This window comes from Choloepus didactylus, chromosome 14 (assembly GCF_015220235.1).
Source record: "Choloepus didactylus isolate mChoDid1 chromosome 14, mChoDid1.pri, whole genome shotgun sequence".
Lineage (NCBI taxonomy): Eukaryota > Metazoa > Chordata > Mammalia > Pilosa > Megalonychidae > Choloepus > Choloepus didactylus.
The window spans coordinates 31,726,019-31,744,981 of record NC_051320.1 but is presented as its reverse complement, the minus strand read 5'-3'; the positions used below and the strand labels follow the sequence as shown (position 1 = coordinate 31,744,981).

The window sequence follows — 18,963 nt, the reverse complement described above, 5'->3', positions numbered from 1 at the left end:
CAAAAAGAGGGATTATACTGTCAGATAAGATAAATGACATAGAGAAAGACACAGAGGCACCAGCATGTTCGACTGAATTATGCCAAAGGGAAAAAATTCTAGAGGGAAAATTCAAACAGATGTATATAGTTGGGTGTAAATTTGTAGAATCAGAGGTCAAGAAGAGAGGGCTAAGCCTTAAAAGAACAAATGAAGACAGCTGAATCTTACATAGGTCAGTACAATGGAGCAGTTCAAGTGCCAGAATACCCCTGGTACTAACTAGCTGTATAACATCATCTATAAAACAAGAATAATAATAATAGAGCCATAGTCTCGTCAAGACTAAATGAGTTGAAGCAGGTAAAGCATTTAGAGCAGTGCTTGCCAATAAAAAGTACTCAATAAATATTGGATCATGCTAATGGGAAACATTAAAGTTCATCAGAGAAAATACAGAGGAAAGATTAATCACATTGAATCTTTTCTTCTAAACTTAGCATTGTTTTAAAAAAATATTTTTTACACCTATAGCTCATTGAAGTTAATATATTTAGTTTGATACCAATTTTTTTCTACACACAGAAATTTGACACTAATTTTATCTAGTATTTACTTTAAACGGAATCACACAACTTTAGCTTTGTGGAAATTCAACATAATACAATAAGCTCTATGAGCATTCCCCTTTCGACATAAACAGTGCTATTTATGTCCATGTGAGCCTCAAAACTACATTGAAGACTTGGAACTCAGTAGATAACAAAATGGTTAGAAAACCAGATATATCACGGTGGAGGGTGGGGCGGGGCAGATTGTACTGAGTATTCAATAGAGCTGTTGTCGCTTCAATAAAAGCCTATCATCTGGACCTAGAAAATAAACACCGTACAGGTAAAATCCCTTCCAATGCCCCACCCCTCATAGCAAAAGTGGTAAAATGTAACTCAGTCACCAGGGAGCGTGTGTTGCCCCTTGACCTCAGTGGCATTTCTTCAACAATTTCCTTTTCTGATATGTATTATTTTGTTCTCCCTCTACTCTTATGTTCTACACTAATGAATGGATAGGTAACCTCCTCCATCCACCCACAAACACAGAAGAAATAAACAAAAACCATGGTTTCCAGGGTCTGCTTCGCCAACCATTATGAGCAAATGACCAAGGAGGCGCTGCCCGGCGCCGTCCCAAAGCGCGCGGTGCCTGGTAGGCGGGCGGTTTACGCGCTGGTGCGCCCAACCAGCCGCCGCAGCAGCACCTGCGAGCCCGGCCGCAATGCAGATTCCCGACCCCAGTTCTGACCTTCGGACTCAAAGTCTCCGGTGGTGTGGCCCAGTGGTCTGCAGGACGACTAGCTCTGAGGTGATTCTTAAGCCTGTCAAAGTCGGAGGCTCATTTGTATATGCTGTGTAAATTGCCTGATAACTAAATCTTCAAAGTAGCAGCATTTCTAGCGGCAACATCAACTCTCCGGCTGTAAACTAACGCTTGACAGTCCCACTATTTAGCTCCAAACATAACTAAGATGGAGATGATGGTTTTCATTTTTATAAATGTAAGAAAATCATTTTTCTATAAATTTATTACCAAGTGTGTGTGGAAATAAAAATGTGATGTAGCTAATCTACAAAATAAATAAATAAAAATTCAAAGTTAGATTGTCACAAAATTAAATAAAACATCATCCCGGAAAATGAAAGGGTGTATACATGGAACCTTGTTTGAACAACCTTTAGATCTATGCTGACCAGTATCGAAACCACCAGCCACATGTGGTTACTGAGCACTTGAATTGTGACCAGTGCAAGTGGAGATACGCAGCAAGTTTAAAACACACACCAGATTTTGAAGACTTAGTATGAAAAAAATATATAAAGTAACTCATCAATAATTTTATGTTTAGTGCACATTGAAACAATTATATTTGGGATACATTGGGTTAAATAAAATATAATATTTAAATTACTTTCGTTTGCTTCTATTTACTTTTTTAAAATTCAGTTTTATTGAGATACACTTACATAACATACAGTCATCCATGGTGTACAATCAACTGTTCACAGTACCATCATATAGTTGTGCATTCATCACCCCAATCTATTTTTGAACATTTTTCTTACACCAGAAAGAGTCAGAATAAGAATAAAAAATAAAAGTAAAAAAAAACACCCAAATCACTCCCCCATCCCACCTTAGTTTTCATTTGGGTTTTGTCCCCATTTTTCTACTCCTCCATCCATACACTGGATAAAGGGAGTGCGATCCACAAGGTTTTCACAATCACACTGTCACCCCTTGGCTTCTAGTTACTTTTGTAATGTGACTATGAGAAAATCTAAACCTACATATGTTGACAATAAAGTGGACCAAAATTTTAAAGAAAACAACAAAAACTACATATGTGGCTGATATATTTCTATTGCTTTCAACCCCTAAATTAGCAGTTAGAAACACACACACCTTAATCCAAACAAAAAAAAAAGTGTTGCATAATATAAGTTTTCAAATTATACATAGAATAAAGAATATGTCAGACCTTACTATATTAAACATTTAGTATCCTGATTTCCTTTCTCCTCCTGATTCCCTGGTCCTTTGTTTTATCTCTCTTTGCCAAGCTCCACCTAAGTTTCTGCTGAGACCTCCCAGCCACCCGGGCTATGTGATCATCGACAATAATCAATTAATATGGAATAGGTCATATTTACAACTTAGAGGAAACTTAAGGAACCCTTCTCTGTGGAGGTGACATTTAAGCTGAGAAATAAAGGACGAAGTTATACTCATGTGACGTGTATGTGGAGGGGTAGGGGGTGAGGGTGGGTGTGGAGGGAGCCTGGAATACTAAGGGAAGAGACCTCGGAATGAAAAACAACTTGACCTATTTTGGGAATAAGAAAACTTCATGATGGCTAGAACCTAAGGAGTCAAGGGGAGTTTCAAGAGGTGAGAGTTAGAGAGACAGGGACATCAAGAGCCCCAAAGGCCACAAGAGAGTCTGGATAGGATAAGTAAAATGGGAGCCCATTGGATGGTTTTAAGGGGTAACATGATCTGATATCTTTTAAACAGGCCACTCGTGAAGGTAGCAACATGGAAACTGAGAGAACAGTTAATGGACTCTTCAGTCATCCAGGCACATGATAATTGGTTTGTACAACGTTGTAACAGTGGAGGTAAGGTAAGTGGAAAACTCAAGGCTCATTTGGAGGTATTATTGGCAGATCTCTAATTCACTGACATTACATAGGATTGGTAAGGGAAATACAGAAATTAAGGACAACTTCTGGCTTTTGGTTTAGGTGAAAAATTAAGAGAATAAAAAAATACCTATTTCCAATAACATAAGACGAAATGAAAAATGATGGAGGAGAAATGGAAAGATACTTCCATTTGTTAAGCAACTACTAAGCACCACATATGGTGTTCAATCAGGAACCCAATTAAAGTAGGTGTTATTATCCCAGTTAAGAGATGGGCAAACTGAGGCCCAAAGAAGTTAACTTTTCAAGGGTTGGTCACTGCAGTAGCTCAGTTAGCACAGCCCAATTCCCTCTAACTAAAATATGTTACACACACAACACCATACTGTAACCTAATGATTTTCTCTAAATAAGTGGACAACTATTCATTAGATATTATTGTAAGTCGGCTGAAGTCATTAACACAGCTATTGTTTCACAGTTTTAAAACAGACTGACAGTGTGTGTACACTATTCCGAAAGCCTGTGATTCACAAGTATACTGTTAGTGAAATTAAAGTGCTTACGAGAGTAATCATGGTGCTTTTACTGCTCTCCGAGTTAAGAGTCTAATTGGGGAACTCTGAAGCTATCTGTTTAATGCATAATCTCAAATACGGAAACCTTTGTACCTTAAAGGCCACGTGTATTTGTCTATCTCTGAGCTAGGGAAGAGGGGATGCAGCCATGGATGGCACTAAGAATTGGTCTGAAAATGTGAAACTTTTATTCTCAGCACGAGTGGCACTTTGCTGTATGTCTGTTTCCCACTAATTCAGGAAGAGTACAGTTCAACAGTCTCTGAATTATTGCATATATTTCTGTGCAAAGTCTTTCTTGCTTAAACTCAACACTGATAAACTAAGATGATTCATAAATGCCTGTACTAGGACCTGGGCCCAGTAAAGAGGAAAGGACTGAAAGGGTATTTAAGATATTTCTCCAAAATGCAAATACAATATCTTCCCCGCTTTGGAATTCAGCTTAACTTGGCATTACTCTTGAACTTCAAGTCTAAGGAACACAAACATACATACCCACAGAACTTCCCTCTACTGTTACTTAGCAAAACGCTGTGCCATTTATTCAAAAGCCAAGATGAAGAAATGGTAGCATGAACTTACGTAGCAGACTGTTGGAACAATAAAAAAATGATAAATCATAGACTCATCTGTAGGTTAGTCTTGGAAGATTCCTTTTTCAATATACTATTCAGTGACTCCAGATATCCTTATACCACAGCTACACAGAAAGGTCAGTTTTGCCATTTGTCCTAGGCAGGAGGGATGGGTCAAAAGATGGGGGTGAGTGTAAAGAAAGAGGAAGACCTTCCAGAGTTCAACATAAATGGCTTTAGGTCTAAATAGTTGGACAGAGTTGATTGAATTGACGGTCTAAAACAAATGTATGCATAAACTATGTGGAAGATTTAAAACATCTAAGAATGCAGTAAGACTGAATTGCTTTATCCTTACCCTGCCTAAAGAAAATACTTTATTCATTCTTTATCCTCATGTAGAAAAAAATTTTTTTTCAAATGAATTCTATGTACTTTTTGGGATCAAAATCTCTTTGGTGCACAAATTTTTATAGAAATGGATTTATAAAAGTTTAGATTGCATTAATTTCCCAAATTTTGCTCACATTTTCCTCTGGTTTCAATATTAGTTTCACTAGTTTTGATAGCTATTCTTTTTATTTTTCCTTTATTTTTTTTAAACTGACAAATTGTCCAAAGAATAATACTTAAAGGTAAAAAAAAATGGTAGATAATAGAAACTATTGCAAATTGATTAAGAATTCTCAAACACTGTTATTTAGTCCAATTAAACTTGGAATAAAGCATCTCATATATTTAGACTCTAAATACAATTGTGTATGTATGCATGTGTATATATACTTGTATATATTAGTGTATATTATTAGTGTATATATAATACATATGCATACACACACAGACACACCTGAGTATCCTGGAATAAATGATTTGTATATGTCAACCCTTACCATAAATCGACTGAATGAGGATTATTTTTGTATTTATTTTCCCAACTAGACTGCTAGTTCCTAAAATCAAGGCACCCTACTTATTCTTTAAATTACTTAAGCCATTATATGTTTTTCACATAATACAAATTCAAATACTTCTGTCTAATTGAATTGCAATAATTTTTAACAAAGGATGAATTTTTAGCATAGCTACTTATTTCGAATATACAACTTAGTTCAATTTCATAAAGTGAAATGTCAGGTTTTGGACTCATAAGAAAAAAAAACTGTGCTTTGTGCAGGTAGGAAACCACAATGTTATTCAAAATCGTTTTGGACTTAAATAATAAAACTGTGTGTTATGAATGTATACTGTTTGTTCTCCATTGCAACTTGAGTGTTTAAGGTGGCTTAAGAGAATATACCAAAAGTCAGCCTACATGCCCAAAGCCCTACAGGTTTCAATAAAGTCTATCTGGCTCCTCCAAAGCCTGCAGGCTCTTTCCTTTGCCCCAAAGCAAGCAAACACGAATGGGAAGAGAATGATTTTGTGAATATTTTTTAAAAGTTCTGGCCTTCCAGGTTAATCTGTGGGAAAGTGGCACTTCCCATGCTATGCCTGTCTGCATGGACATAATACACAATATTTGTGCAGTTCTTAAAGTGATTCAGACATTATTACACTATATACATATAAGATATGTTCATGTGTATGGACACATTAAATGTAATTAGATCATTTTTACCTTCTTGGTGAAAGAGTATTTTGAGATGGATAAGTCTTACTCTTTTGAGTGTATTTCAGTTACTCTGAATTACAATTCTCTTGTTCATTTATCACAAAAACTTCCAAGTTAGTCCAATATATAAATAAACAAATAAGAAAATGCCAAAATCATGAGAGTGTTCAACATGTAATTTTTTCATGTTTCTGAAATGGGCCTGAGGCAGGAGTGGTGTACATCTGAGGTATGGGGGAGGAGGAAGTCAGAGCCCTGAGCAGGACAATGAAAACAGAGTTTATTAAACCAAAAGATTATGTTAGAAGACAGTAAGTTCTTGGAACATCCCATGAGAAATAATAAATAAACAAACAAATAAATAAATAAACAAATAAGAGCTTGGTCATACTATGTTTATTTTTGTCTTAAAAATTAACTAGGATATATATTTAATTTTATCTTATTCATTTACAGTCAGTTACAACTAAAGAACAACTAAAGGAAACTTCACAGAATCTAGAAAATCCTGAGATTTTGGGATTTTTGTGAAACACTCTATTATGAATTGTCATTTTCAAAGTACATCAATGCACCCCATCCTTTATCAGGGCCTATCGTGCCATCTGCCAAGGCTCAACAGGGTAGTTTTTCCTTCCCTACTGGGAAGTGCCCTCCTGAGCCCTTACAGACCAATCCAGCTGTCACTCTTTCATCATACTCTATTAAACTTACACACACACACACACACACACACACACACACAGAGTAGTGTGTGGCTGAGAAAACATTGGCTGCAAACTCAAAAATGTATATTTAATATTGACTGCATATATCTTCAAGTCTCAGTGTCTTCCAATGGTTGTTACAGGGCTTCAGTAAAATAATGTAGGGGGAAAACACTATAAATTGTACATGTCAAAGAACTCTATAAACTGTAAAGTTCAATTACTAGTGTCATTGTTGTTATTGTATTGGTATTTATTAATTGTTATCACTTACAAGAGAGTCTAAATTCCATAACGTAACACAGAAAGGTTTTCATATTCATGATTTTTCCTATTTTAGTAAACTCACTTCTTTCTACCACCTTCTCCTATTTACCACACTTGAGGCCTCATAAAAAGAACTTTATTTTCTCTTTGCATATTTTATTCCTATTCATTATGACTAGGACTGAAATACCCTATACTATCTTTTACTCTTGGTCAAACCCTACTCGTTGTTTAAGAATGAATTAAAAAAAAAAAAAAAGAATGAATTCATATTGGGAGAAAATATTTGCAAAATATATATCTGATATACATACAGCTATAATCTATATAGAACTCTTACAACTCAATGATAAAACATCTCAATTTTGAATAGGGGGAGGATGAATAGGTTTTGAGCAAAACTTCATCAAATAAAATACATTAATGGTACATACACACATGAAAAGTTGCTCAATATCATTAATCATTAAGGAAATGAAAATAAAACCACAATGAGATACCATCTGGTAGCTTTTAGAGTGTCTAAAATTAAAAGACTGATCCTACCAAGTGTTGGTGAGGATGTGGAGCAACTGGAACTCTCAAACCCTACTGGGGGGAATGTAAAATGGTATAACTACTCTGGAAAACATCCCACAATTTCTTCCATATGATCCAAATTCTTGAACAAGCCCTCAAAAGACTTGTACAATGATGTTCACACAGCTTTGTTTGTAATAACCCCAAACTGGAAACTACCAAAATGTTCATCAACATGTGAATAGATAAACAAGTGGTGGCACATCCATACAACGGCACCATGGAATTAACATACAATAGTAAAGAGTGGAATGAACTGTTTATGCATGCAATTCTATAAATCTCAAGACAATTATGCTAAATGAAAGAAGCCAGACAGAGATTGATTCCAAGTATATAAAACTCTAAAAATGAAACCATTTAAAGTGGCAGAAAGTTGGTTAGGGGTTGCCTCAGGACAGGGGAAAAGGTGATTGGAAAGGGGCAGGAGAAAGAGTTTAGAAAGGGGCATAAGGAAACTTTAAGGGGGATGGCTATATTACTTATTTTTACAGTGGCACTGGTTTCACACATGCATAAATATGTCAAAAATGTTCAAATGTACACTTTAAATATATGCATTTTATTGTATGTCAATTATACTTCAATAAATCTGTTTTCCAAAAGGAATAAACTATTGATACATGCAATAAGATCTCTGACTCTCGAAAACATTATGCTAAATGACAAAAGCCAGATAGAAAATACTACATACTGTATGATTTCATTTATGCATTATTTGGGAGTGGTAATGCTAGGGGTGGAAATCAGATTAGTGATGGCCTGAGGGAGTGGGAAAGGTGGCTGACTGCAACCCAAGGAAATTTGGGGGAAGAAGGATGTGGTGGTTTGAAGCTGTGGGTGTGAACCCACTGGAAGCAGAACCTTTTGAAGAGGTTACTTCAGTTTAAGTGTATCCAACCTCAATCAGGATGGGTCTTAATCCTATTACTGGAGTTCTTTATAAAATAATGAAATTCAGATAGAAAGAGAGAAAGCCACAGAGGAAGCAGCCAGAAGCTGACATCAACAGAATCTAGAAGAGAAGGGAAAGACCAGGAGATGTTGCCATACTCCTCGCCACGTGACAGAGGAGCCAAGGATTGCTGGCAGCCACCACCAGAAGGCCACAGTATTCAGGGAGAAAGCATCTCAGCTCGATGATGCCTTGCTTTGGACAATGTCCTGGCCTTAAAACCATAAGCAAATAAATACCTATTGTTTGACCTAAAAGACATTTGTTCAAACTGCCTAGAAAACCAAAACAAGAGAAATGCTATATATCTTGGTTGTGGTAATATTGAATGAGCTCTATTTGTCAAAACTCTTTGAACTGTATGTTTATAAAGGGTGACTTTTATTGAATGTAAGTTGCATCGCGACAAACCTGAATTAAAAAGTATTCATATGTCACCTCTTCTGTAATGTACTCCAGGAAAAGTTAGTGGGTCTTTCACTACATTTGCATAATACCTCACCATTACTCGATTATTTCACTCAACACAGTGAATAATAATTATTTCCTATGTATCTCCAACCAGACACGAAAAACCTGGGAGAACTGTTTCTTAAGTCATTGCATATGCCCTAATATAGTATGTTGTGCTTGGCAATTAGGCAGTCAACAAATGTTTGCTGATTCTATTACTGATATTTTACCTCCCTTCTCCATTACAGTAAATAATTTATTCAGTGAACACGTACTCATTAAGCTTCAAATAAATGCAAGGAACTGGGAATAGGTGGGCGAGAACATTTCAATTCCTATCCTTAGAGGCCTAATAGTCAAACATGGAAGAATGATCATTAAACATGGAACCACAATGTGTGATGAAGTTGGTAAGTGTCATGATGGGGAAAGAACAAGATGCTGGTATATGGGGTTAGGAGGTCAGGAAAGATTTTGAAGTAGTGGAATTTGAGCCAAGACCTGAAGGATAAGTGGAAGTTGTCTAGGATGGTTGGGGGTAGGGGAAAAATGAAAGCGATGGCAGTGGTAGAGTTCCAAGCAGTAGAAACACTTTTGAAGGCCCACAGTGTCGTGCATTTGAAGAACTAAGAGATTTATCGCAGTGGAAGAGTTAAGTAAGGGGTTTCAGAGAGAGTAGAAATCATGGACCAGGTCATGAGGGGGTCTAGGGATGTGAAGATATTTGGACTTTACTCAGGACATGAAGAAGAAGTGATTGTTTTAAGTGGGGGTTGGAGGAAAGGAAGACCATGATCAGATTTGTTTTCTGACCATTACTCTAGCGGCTCTCTTGGGAAAAGACTGGAGGCCAGCAAGACTCCGCAGGGAGAACAGTTGTTTGTTGCAGTATCCAGGTTAAAAACAACAATTACTTTGCTGAAAATTAATTCAAAATAAGGAAATAATACCCTTACTAAGTAACTAACAACCCCTCTCAAATGACCAAGCAGGCTTCTGTTTTGCTATACAAACCAAGTTTTTAAATATGAACGACTTGTAGGAGTACAAAAGTTGAAGAAATATAAGTCCATAATGACCATGATCAAACCAAAGCTTCCTGTACAATCCTAAAGAATAAGAATTTAGGGTCAGCGTTAACTCCTCTCTCTCCTTCATCTTCCATATTCTAACAGTACTTAACTCCAGTTTAAAGATCTTCATCATATTCTCCACATCTGCATTGCCCCTGAACTATTGTGAAAGCCTCTCACTATTTCCCCACCTTTGTCTCTCCCTCTGTAAACCATCCTCTGAAATGCTGCCAGTTAATCTTTAAAAAAAAAAAAGTTTTCATAGCCCAACCTTCTTAAAGACTTGTGATGATTTCCACTGTCTAGAGGACAGAGTTCAAATCTTTTGTCACCTACATTCAAGCTCGCCAGAATCTGGAACAGTGGTCCATTCCCACTTCATCTCTTTCCACTCTCTCTACTCCAAATATAATCTCCTCTTCTTCAAATACACTTCTTCTCTACCAAGCAAGTGCTAATCAGAAAATCATAACTCCTCCATGAAATTTCTCCAGGCTATTCAAGCTAAATGTATCCTTTGTGCTTTCATTTTCCATGGTATTTCTATCTATTATGCCCATGAAAGAATTATCACCCTATATTCTGGATGGTTGGATGCATTTGTCTTCCCAGTAGATTATTTGCATTTGACAGTGGAGAAACTGCTTTATTAATCTTTGTATCTCAGGCACCTTGTACAGTGCCTATAATTTAATTTCTGTTAAATAAATATATATCAACTTTATTTGCAATATGTAACCATGAATTCTGAAATAAGAAAAAAGCAAAAATTAAAAAAAAATTACTATGACAGATCCCATAATCTTCAGTCAGCCATGAACATAAGCACAGCACATCACAGTATACAAGCCTAGATGGAACAATACTTAATGGTTCAAAATATTAAAGCATATTAAATCATCAAGCCCAGATGATAACAGCTAAGACTTTTAAAATAGGATGGGGAAATCTGTCCAGATTTCTATGTCAACATTTTTTTTTTATCATAGGTAAATTTCTCTTTTATTTGAAATAGAATGTGGGGAAAAGTGTCAAACACTGAACAAATAAAATGCTTGATTTAAATAGTACAAGAATTAATCCGCATACCCTTTGAGAGTAAGGATTATTAGCCTCATCTTACAGCTTTTTAAGGTGAGGCACAGAAACATCACGTAATTTGCCCAGGGATAGAGCTGGAAAAAGGCAGAAGCTAAGATTTGCACACAGATCATAACCATTCCAAAGCTCGTGCTCTATGCCTTGTAGTATATTCAGGACAAATCTCAGGTAAGCACTATTAGCAGAAAGCTCCATCCATGTCTATCTTATCTCCGAGGCCTGTTGGAAGACTTGGTCAGTTTCTAGGGATCCATAAACTCATGAGGTTATATGCAATTTGTTTGTGTATGTAAATGTAATGTTTTCTAGAGAGGGGGTGTCAATAAAAACAGATAATATTTATCAAGAATTTACTACAAGTCAGGCAGTGTTTGAAATGCATTATCTCATTCTATCACAACAACAACAGCAACACATAACACAGATTAGGTATTCAACATGTGTTAGGCACTGTTCAAATGTTTTCCACGTGTTAACATATATAATCATCACACCAACTCTATGACATAGGTATTATAATTACGTATATTTCAGAAATGAGGGAATTGGGACTTGAAGAGGTTAAGTAATTTGCCCAAGGCCCACACATTTAGTATAAAAGGCAGAGTAGGGTTATAAATCTCCCTATTTGACAATAAAGCCTATTTGCTCTCTTGGGTTACGTGTCATGTGGCTACTTACGGCATTGGTCCTTCTCAAAGGTCTCCAAAATCCAAAGTCACCCAAGATATTGAGTATAATGGGAAAAACAAAACAAAACAAACAAACAAACAAACAAAAACCTGAAATCCATATGTCTTTTCCAGGAAACCATCTTGATAAAATCAAAGGCTTTCATGGCAGCACAACATCAGAAGCTATCAACCAATTCTACCATGTAGGTAGCATAATGTGTCCTGATGTATTGAAATACAGGGTAGGAAATACAATCAGGAAAGTGTATCTGCTATTTAGGGTATGTTTCTGACCAGTTGGTAAGATAGTGTTAGGTTACAAAGGTGCTTACTGGCAATAAGCATCCAAATATGTATACAAGTAGCTCCTACAAATGATACATCAGGAACAGGGCTCTGCTAGCCTCTGCAGTGTCATTTTGTGAGCTAGAGATCTCCCTTTCCTGGAAATACCCAGCCAAGAACTAGGGAATATGGCTTGGCTTCTGAGGTGGGGTCAGGGTTTCAGTCCTCACTCCACCCTCAGGAGGGGGCCCCAAAACAGTGAACAAGCACAGCTGGTAACCCCATGGAACACCTATGTTACCCTCGGGGCCTGGAGCCACAGTGCCTGCACCTGAACTCCTCAACCCCTTGTAGATGTGTGACCTGAGCAAGTTATCTAATTTCTTTCTGCTTTATTTTTCTCATCTGTGAAATAGGGAGAATATTAGTGTCAACTACATAGGATTGTTGAAGAATCTAAAAGACAAAATGCATGTAAGTTGCTTACATATTAAGGACATATTAAGGATTCAATAAGTACTAGCTAGAGATACACTGAAATTACTGGACAGCTGGACCAGATGTAATAGGTAAGCTATTGTGCTGGTTTGAATCTTATGGACCCCAGAAGAGCCACAATCTTTTAATCCAATTTTGTTGGGTGAAACCTTTTGATTGAGTGTTTCCATGGAGATATGACTCACCCAACTATGGGTAAGAACTTTGATTAAATTATTTCCATGGAAATGTGATCCTGTCCATTCTAGGTGGGTCTTAATTAGATCACTGGAGTCCGTAAGAGAGTTGAGAGCCCACACAGACCCAGACGCTTGGCAACACTGGAGGATGTAGACAGAAGAACATTTGAAGATGCTAAGCTAAGAAATGAAGCCCAGAGTTTCCCCCAAAGAAGCTAAGAGAGGTCCCCCAGACACTTAGAGAGAAACACCCTGGGTGAACAAGCAAGGATGCACAGGAGCTGAGAGAGAGAAGATAAAAGAGACAGAAGACCAGAGACATTTTGGTGAAAGTTATTTCGAAATACAACCCAGGAGCAGAGGACCAGCAGATGCCAGCCATGTGCCTTCCCAGTTGACAGAGGTGTTCTGGACACCATTGGCTTTTCTTTAATGAAGGTATCCTCTTGTTGATGCTTTAGTTGGACATTTTTGTGGCCTTAAAACTGTAAATTTGTGATCTAATCAAACCCCTTTATAAAAGCCAATCCATTTCCTGTATTTTGCATCATGGCAGCATTAGCAAACCAGAACAGATTTTGGTACCAGAGAAATGGGGTGCTGCTGAGTTTGCAAATACCAAAAATGCTGGAACAACTTTTTAAATGGATAAGGGGAAGATTCTGGAAGAACTGTGAGGCGCTTGATAGAAAAGGCCTATGTTGCTTTGAAGAGACTGTTAGTAGAAATATGTACTCTAAAGATACTTCTGATGAGGCCTTGAACAGAAATGACGAATGCATCATTGCCAACTGGGAGAAAGGCGATCCTTGATCTAAAGTGGCAGAGAATTTGGCAAAATTGAGTCCTGGTGTCAGACAGAAGGTAGAATTTGAAAGCAATGAACTGGGATACTTAGCTGAAGAGATTTCCAAACTAAATATGAAAGATGCAGACTGGCTTCTCCTTGCAGCTTATAGTAAAATGTGAGAAGAAAGAGATAAGCTAAGAACTGCTTGGGTACTAAGAAACCAGAAATTGATGGTCTAGAAAATTCTGGGCTTCCAGAAAATCAGACCCCAGAGGACAGTACCCCACATGAAGATTTAACAAAACCTAGAAACTGCCAGCCATTTCAGTACAAGCCAGGACTGGAAGTGGAGTTATCCAGGAAGGATTTGTGGAAAGACCTATTGTCTAACAGTTTTGACCCCTGTGTGCTGCATGCCAAGCCAACAAAATTTTTATGAGATCTGTATAAACAGAACCAGTGGCAATCTGGACTAAAGGGAACAGAAAAGGGACAGATTGAAGGAAAAAATTCTTCAAAGGTAGAACCATGGAAGCCAAGGAAGGTCTGAAGCCAAGAAATCTCAGGCCAGGAAAGCAGACCCACTCATGCATGTGAAGAGGGTGAGTTTTCCCAGGAGGCAGAGGGTGGAAGAGTGCTGCCACCCCAGGCCTCAGAGAGGGTGGAACACATTCCCTGGGGCTTAGGAAGAGCCTGGCCACCACCCCACTGTTCTGAAGGGGTTGAGCATGGACCCTGGTGATGGCAGAGAGTCTGGGTGCTGCCCTGATGTTTGAGGTGGGTAGAGCCGAGAACAAGGTGGTCTCCCCAGTGCATGGATATGTTGGAGCAATCATCCCAGCACTTGGAGAGAAAGGGGCTGTCACGAAGGCCCTTGGAAAGGGTGGGACTCCCACTTTCTCAAGCCCTGAGGATAAAACGTCATTCTGTAAATGACTCTCAGACTTTGAAATCTAATGGAGTTTGCCCTGCAGATTTTAGAAATTGTTTTGGTCCCATGAACCCTGATTTCCTTTCAATTTCTCCCAATGGCAATGGGAACGTTTATCCCTCCTTTGTATATTGGCAGCAGATAACCTGTTCTAAGTTTCACAGGTCCACAGCCAGAGAATTTTGCCTTAGGACAAATCATGCCTATAACTGATTTTGATAAGACTTTGTACTGATTTATATTGTAATGGAATGAATGTATTTTTGCATTTGGAAAGAACATGTCTTTCTGGGGTCCAGGGGGTGCAATATGCCGGTTTGAAACTTATGGACCCCAGAAGAGTCATGATCTTTTAATCCGATCTTTTTGGGTGGAACCTTTTGATTGAGTGTTTCCATGGAGATGTGACTCGCCCAACTATGAATGAGATCTTTGATTAAATGATTTCCACGGAGATGTGACCTTGCCTATTCCGCGTGGGTCTTAATTAGATCACTGGAGTCCTTTAAGAGAGCTGAGAGTCCACACAGACCCAGATTCTTGGTGAAGCTTGAGGATGCAGATAGAAGGACATTTGGAGATGCTAAACTAAGAGATGCAGCCTGGAGTTTGCCCTCTGGGGAAAACTCACCCTCTTCACATTTGGAGAAGCTAAGAGAGGACTCCCAGATGCTTAGAGAGAAATGCCCCAAGAGAACGAAGCAGAAAGATGAGAAAAGCTAAGAGAGACAGAAGCCCAGAGACATATGGGGAAAGCCGTTTTGAAATGCAACCCAGCAGCAAAGGACAAGCAGACACCAGCCATGGGCCTTCCCATCTTACAGAGGTGTTCCGGTCACCATTGGCCTTTCTTTAGTGAAGGTATCCTCTTGTTGATGCCTTAGTTTGGACACTTTTCTGGCCTTAGAACTGTAAATTTTTGACCTAATCAATCCCCTTTATAAAGGCCAATCCATTTCTGGTATTTTGCATAATGGCAACTTTAGCAAACTGTAACAGCCATATTTGAAGTGATCCCTGGTTCTGTGTATGAGTGGGCGACTAACAGCAGCAGGTACCCATTCCTATGAAGAGAGTGGAGGGGATGCATCACTCCACACTGAGTTGTTTTGTTTACTTCGAGGGCTTCTCAACAATCCAAAGCTGTGATACCTCATTTAAAATTGTGCTGTCATCCCCATTGGGTGAAGCATCTTTTATGATGGTGGAGAACATGTTCAATCAAGTGCCATAAAAACAACAGCGACTACAAAAGAAATGATAGTTCCATGTTTGCAATATAGAAATTCTCACTAATCATGTATCAATATCTCCAGCCATTCAGTAAATGGACAGATAGAAACAAATATGGTGGCATCTTTTACAAGCTCAAAATAAGATGATATTTTGAAATATATTTAATTCCCTTCCCACTTTATTATATTTTTAAAACAAAAATCTCAAACTCCCCAAGTCAGATGTTCCAAGACTGGTTTATATAATTTCAAACTATCAAACTCCAACAATGAGAAATCAATTTTATTTCAGATTGTCAATATTTTAAACAAATCATTATTATCCAGTGTTGGCAAGAGCATGGTAAATATACTGTGGATACTTAGGAAGGCTCTGCAATATCCACCAAATTTAAAGTGAACATTTCTGTGAAGCCAGCAATCCTCTTCTCAGAATAAACCTTCAGAAGTACCCATGCAAAGATAATGTATACAGATACTTACTGCATCACTTTTGGAATAGTAAAAAATTGGAAAATCCAAATGACCATTCTGGGGGATGTTAGTCAGGGAAATCCCCATTCTGGGAGATGTTGACAGGGAAATAGTTGAAAAAGAGTAAATGAAAAATCAATTTCAGAACATTGGTTATTGTATGAGCCCATTATCCAATTTTTTTAAGTAACAAAAAATTTCTTGGGCTATACATATGGAAACTGGAGGGATACAAACCCAATCATCAAGGGTGGATACGTAAATATAGAGGAATGGGTAGGGGAGTTTCACTTTATATTTTACTAGGGTTATGTTGTTTTATTAGCAAGTATTATCTTTAGGATTTATAGAAATAAGGATTTTCAAAAGAGACTGGACACTCAAAAATAAAGTTCTTATTTACATGATGAGTATTAAAGAAATGTTGGCAATTTCCCAAATTAATTTTTGATGTCTCACATGCTTATAGTTACAACCACAGAATAAAATGCGTATGAGAGCATAACAGACATACCTTAGTAAAAGAGTTGTGTGCCTCCATAAAGCATGATGAGAAAATTTCCCCATTCGTAGGCCTATGAATGAAGCTTAAGGGGAATGGGCTGAAGACAAAAGGCTCTCAATTTCTACTCCTCTTTGAAAAGTGCAAAATGAATGGTTTACCACCACTCCACACCTCTCACCCCCCCCCCCCCAATGGTTCCAGAGAGGAAACCAAGTCTACTTAGCTGGACTTCAAACACACGATGGATCAGAAGGCCTGACAGTGTCCACTGAAGTGAGAACAGAGGGAGACGTGACGAGAGGGTAGGGAGAGGAGGACTATTTTAGAGAAAAGGTGCTGGCTGGAGAGGAAGAATATTGTAAGTTTACATGTAAAATGAAGGAAAAGCAAGAGAAAGTAAGAGGAGATATGTTGCTATCCTGTTGTTTAGTTTTCAGGATACCTCATTACGTTTGGAGCTTCTGCATTCTGTATTGTCTAGCCCTGACCCTCAAGTGAAAGTTTGTGTGAGAACTGTTTGCATATTAGCGAGGAGCGCTTCCACTCTGAGCAACATTTAGAAGCGCGGTTGGTTAGGTATGAAGCACACGTTATATCCATTCTAAGATCTGATCCCGTGCTGACCTGTTCCCGTTAGTCATAGTATGATGCTTACTTAGCTGGCACATTGTTTAGCTAAAGCTTCCATAGGACATTTTCTTCACAAAGGACACTAAGATATGGTTTAAATATTATCTATCTGTATATTTATAACGTAATCATATAGTATTATTATATATAGCATTATATCTATGATTTTATATCATGTGTATCTATATCTATATCTTTTTTCCTTTATCTCTCTCTCTATATATCTTCCAACTAATCCAAAGCTTTTCCCAGTCGCATCACCGGAAGATGCCCACCCAATAAATATCTCTAAGAGAACGCATGGAAGATCAGACTTGAGCAAAGGCCGTGGGGTGATGCTCCAAGAACAAGTACGTCTCCACAAATCTCCACATCCCACAGACTTCCACGTGTCCTAGCTTTGCCTCAGGCCACAAAAACTCCACCAGAGACCCCAGAGACTTGGGGATCACGTGGGCCGCCCACAGACACCAAAGCTTTCCCTGCCCCCAAACAAACCTGGGTTTGTTTTCCAGAGATGAACCGCTTGCAAACCCCCCCACCCCCCCACATCCCCCCAACACACACGCCCCGCTGGTTCCCCTCCAGCCCTTTCCTTTTCCCTCCACTGCAGGCTGTGGGAGGCCTCAGGGTATCTGCTTTCAACCCTGCTAGGCGTAGGGGTCCTAAAAGCTCAGCCCCTCCTGGGCGGGCGTCCCTCCTTCAGCCGCCGGAGGGGAACCGAGGCTCCTCCTGCCCAACCCCCGCCGGGGGCCGTGGACCGCGGGCCAGACTCCCGCACTGCCCCCCGCACCGCGACGCGGGCGGAGACTTACCTGCGTGGAGCGGCTCCGGGACTTCCCGCGTCCAGTCAGCCGCGCGGCAGCCGCCGCATCTCCCAGCAGCAGGTTCCCCCCACCCACCCCTGCCAGCCGCGTCCTGCGCTGCACTTTCCCGACCTGGGAAGTTGGCTAAAAGCGAGGAGATGGGAGGAGGGGGTGGGGCGGAGGTGATCTGGGAGACAAGGCTTAAGGATTTTGTTGTTGTCGTTTGGATTTTTGTTTTTGTTTTTGTTTTCGATCTCGCGCACAGACGTTATACCATATGCTGGGCAGAATATTAGCTTTGCTCAATGGCGACAGAGCAGCGGCCCGACTCCCACAGTCCGATCGATTTACTAAACAAACTGGAACGTGGGTGGGGATGTTAAACAGTAACCAGCAGCCTCAATGAAAACTGAAAGCAGCGAGACCGCCACCGCCTCGGCGCGCTCATTTTCCTGTTCCCAAGGCCCCAAGGCGACCAGCGGGCGGGTCAGCTAGTCCCAATGCCCGACCGCCTTTGACCGCGACGGTTCTCCGGGTGCTGCACAAGCCACACGCCAAAGTTTCCACCATCAAAGCCGGGCGCACCGCGGGTTGGCCATTTGGAGTCGGGTATATCTCTCTCCCGCCTCCTGCACCCGGAGGAGCCGCGGCGAGACTCGGCGCCTGCGGTCTAAGGCCAAGCGGCGGTCCCAGGTGCCGGGAGCACAGTCCTGGTCCCCCGCCCTGGGTCATGCCAAGTCTAGGGCGATTGTCAGCCCCGGGGGGGAGTGCTTTGGGCCGAAAGCTGGGCCCGCGTTTTTCTTCCTAGACTGACGCTCACCCCCACGACTTGGCAGTGGCGGGGAGAAGCTGGCTGACCCCAGAACAAAGA

General features: G+C 39.6%; 1 protein-coding gene across 1 annotated transcript in view; it reads right to left on the bottom strand.

The window, feature by feature from the left end:
- Window positions 1-18,288, bottom strand: part of HNF4G (hepatocyte nuclear factor 4 gamma) — a 129,781-nt gene extending 111,493 nt beyond the window's left edge. Inside the window, exon 1 of the mRNA XM_037802808.1 lies at window positions 18,102-18,288. The gene's annotated coding sequence lies outside the window, so the exon portion shown is untranslated. The remainder of the gene's footprint in view (window positions 1-18,101) is intronic.
- Window positions 18,289-18,963: the final 675 nt, after the last annotated feature.